At 32.7% G+C, this 3,779-nt stretch overlaps 1 pseudogene; it reads right to left on the bottom strand.

Annotated features, from left to right (window-relative positions):
- Positions 1–2,206: 2,206 nt before the first annotated feature.
- On the bottom strand, positions 2,207–2,789 carry LOC133099836 (GTP-binding protein SAR1b-like; annotated as a pseudogene).
- Positions 2,790–3,779: the final 990 nt, after the last annotated feature.

Raw genomic sequence — 3,779 nt, 5'->3', positions numbered from 1 at the left:
TTATCAGAAAATACATGGTGTATTTGATAAATTTCCTCTCAACAGTCAAAAAGATTTGAAAAGAATAGACTAAATTAGTTGCCAGAAGTCAGAAATGAATATCCAACAGCAATTTAAAAAATTATGTCTAATAGGGTTTGAGCTTGTAACTTTAGCTAGATATTAAATGACTTAGATTCTTGCACAAAAGAGAAAATCATTTTTAGATGGAAACATGGTAAAAGAAATTATTATTTCATTTATGGAAATATTATAAAATTATTAGGAAAAGAGTAAAAATCATATTTTATAAAAAATAAAATATCTTCAATGAAGTCACCGAACAATTGCCCATGGAATACAAGCCCTTCTTAAGAATATCAAAGATCGATTGATTCAGAACTGGAAAGACTGCAAGTACTTTTCTTTAACACATTTCAAGTGCTTAGGATGAGTCATGCCTAATTAATACTTTGGTTATGTTTAGTCTCAGAGGACTTCCAAACTTATGAAGAAGTGTTGTCAACTCATAGACTAAAAAGCAAAATTTGTGGCATAGATATATTTGAAATTTTTATGACTGTCAAAGAAGAATTTCAGCTAAACATGAAAAAAATTTGTTTATATCATGATGGAGGTGCTTCAGCTGTTACGTCAAAATTCTGGATTTATAGGAATTTAAAAATAAGAGACTGATGTTTCCCTTATTGCTTTCTTCCACAAAATGATACATATTGAAAATATTTGTGCTCAGTTTTCTGAATCAGACTCATGGAAAGTGTCATGGATAGAGTTATTAAAATTGTTCCATATATACATGCCAATGCTATGAATCAGCACCAGTTTACGGCACTGTTGAAAGAAGTAGAAGATCCTGAATTTAATGATCTTGTGTTATTTACCAATGCTCATTGGTTGAGTTGTAAAAGAATTTTACCAAGATTTACTATGCTGTTAACCCCAATTCAAGATTTTCTTGAAACAAAAGAATATTTGCCACATTTTCAATAATGGCAGACAAAACTTGGCAGTTATGATTTACGTTTTCTCAGTCATATCACACTGCGTGTGAACAGGCAAAACTTGAAGCTCCAAGGAATAGAACAGCTTATTTGTAATCTAGATCTATAGATATAAGAATTAATGTTGATATTGAAATTTTTCATAATACTAGTTAATAATGATTTTACACATTTTCTAATATGAATTAATAGGCAGAATATTTTAATTATAACCAAGAGTGTTATGTAAATTGTCTGAAAAAAATCCAAAAAAATTTGAAGAACATTTTGTTTGCAAATGATAAATTTAGAGTTTCTTTGCTTCCTCCCCCTCCAACTTTATTGAGATATAATTGACGTATAACATTGTGTAAGTTTAAGGTGTACAATGTGAGGATTATGCAATGATTACCACAATAAGGTTAGTTAACACATCTATCACTTGACATAATTACCTTTTTTTTTCTTTTTGAGGAGGTGGTGTTGAGAACATTTAAGATCTAGTCTCTTAGCAACTTGCATGTATACAATACAGTATTGTTAATGATAGTCACCACACTGTACATCAGATCCTCAGAACTTGTTCATTTTATAAGTGGAAGTTTTTACACTTTGACCAACAGAGTTGCTTTCAATTTATGCAATACCCCCTTTGAATTTGAAGTTAACACTGAATTGTCTTGTTAGTGAACTTACTAACCTTCGACATAGTTTTGAAATTGATATGCTTTTGAGGATGTCAAAGCTTAGAATTTGTTTTATTGTGTGATGTTTGTGTAAGAAAAATTATTGAAAACTGTAAGACATCATCAATCAGCTAATTATTAACTGTACGCTTAAACTAGGTGGACATATAATCTAAAATTTAAAAACTAGTTTCAAAAAGTAGACAAAAATTTAAGATCATGAGCTTTTCAATATGGCTTATATTTGTAGTTTCATATTGTTAAAAAGTGCTTCAAATGTACGGCTGGCAAGTTGCTCTTTATACTGTAAATATTGCTGGGGGTAATATCAGATTGTAAACTGTAAAAACTAATTATTTTTATGGAATGATAACGTTAACATTGTGATAACCAGTTTTCAATTCTCACTCAAATTGTTGATATAATTTTAATAATCTAAATAATCTGTTTTATAACCAACAACATTCTACTGAATTCAAGTTATGAATGTTGCATGATCAGATCTCTGAGTGGGCCTGAATAGTGAGACCTGGAACCGATTCAGGTTGGTGTTAATGACCTGTACCTGCAGAGGACGCGTTCTCGGTAACCTAGTCTTTTGAGCACACTGCACATGAGAACTTAAAGGTCGGCATTCAGCTCTTTCCTTTTGTCTGACCATGTAAACCAAACATCTCTCGTAACCTCTCTTCACTGATGGCTTCAGGTCTGTTGATCTTATTCCCAAGAATCAGTATAGACACATTAGAAATGGTTTCAACTGTCATTAGTGAATCAAGTTCTTTTGATTCTAACAGCCTTTTATGATCTGCACAATCCACCAGAAGTGTAATGCCATTGATAGCAGGAAGGTAGTTTTTCCACACTCTTTGAGCTTGAACATGTTCACCCAGATCAAAAGTTGCAAAGGTCATGCCAGTAATGGTTAGTTCTTTTGAAAGGGGAGGTAACGTTGGGACATGTGTCCAAGTCTGTCATCTTTTAGCATATATAGCAATGTTGTTTTTCCCACATTCTCCAATCCAAGAAATACCAATTTGCCAGTTCTCTTATATAATCCTAAAAACTGTAGCATTCTGCTGAAACCACTGTATATTCAATCAAATATGAAGGACCTATCCATACCTTAGAGTCTGCGACTGAAGACAATGCTATTCCTTGCTTGGCATTGGCCCTACAGCCTCTGAGACTGAACTGCAAATTGTGATGATTGCTTGATGTGCTTTTGCTTCAAAGTCAAATCAATTCTTCTTGGAAAAGATGAACAAGTTTTGTCAATGTGGATGCAAATATTAAAAGAAAAGAACATTTCATATTCAATTTAGTTATGTGAAAAATTTTAAGTATGTTTGGAACAACTTGGGTATGTGATACTACTTTCTCAACTTTGAATTTTTAAAAATCTTAAAATTAAAAAAAAATTTTAAATCAGCTCAAGTATTTTGATGTAAATTTACATCTGAATTGAGATGTGCTCTATGTGTAAAATACATATGGACATTGAAAATGTAGTACAAAAACAGTAAAATATTTTTATATTGACTCCATGTTGAAATGTTAATATTCTGGATATATTGAGTTATATAAAATAAGTGACAATTTCACTGCTTTTCACTTTTTAAAAAGTGAAAAATTTTAAATAACATATATGGCTCACATTATATTTCCACTGGACAGCATGAGTCTAAGGCTCTTGTCATGAACAGTGTAGGAGTGTCAAGAACTCTCCTTTTCATACATACATGGGGATGTGCAGCTACTTAAAAGGACCAGAAGCAAAGTAGACAATTTTACACCTTTCCAGGTCTGTTGGATTGTCAGCTCAAAAGTGGGGTGCAGTACTGTGCTGGCACGTGTTTAACAATTGGTTCTCTGGGGTAAAAAAATCCCTGTTTTTTACTATTTAGTTTCCATGGTATAAATACTCCCACCATGGCCCATTTCAAGCTACCAAGTGGACATCGCTGGGAGTTTGGAAGAAATACTGATAATTGGCTCTTGCCAGCAGGTAGCAGCCAGCTTCAGTACACCACTAGCTGGGACTATCTATTATTCTTCATCGTTTCTGCAGTACCTCGCATAGAGATCAACAAAGAGTAAGCCCATTTTAAGT

Source organism: Eubalaena glacialis, chromosome 10, assembly GCF_028564815.1.
Source record: "Eubalaena glacialis isolate mEubGla1 chromosome 10, mEubGla1.1.hap2.+ XY, whole genome shotgun sequence".
NCBI lineage: Eukaryota > Metazoa > Chordata > Mammalia > Artiodactyla > Balaenidae > Eubalaena > Eubalaena glacialis.
This window is presented reverse-complemented; position numbering and strand designations above follow the sequence as displayed.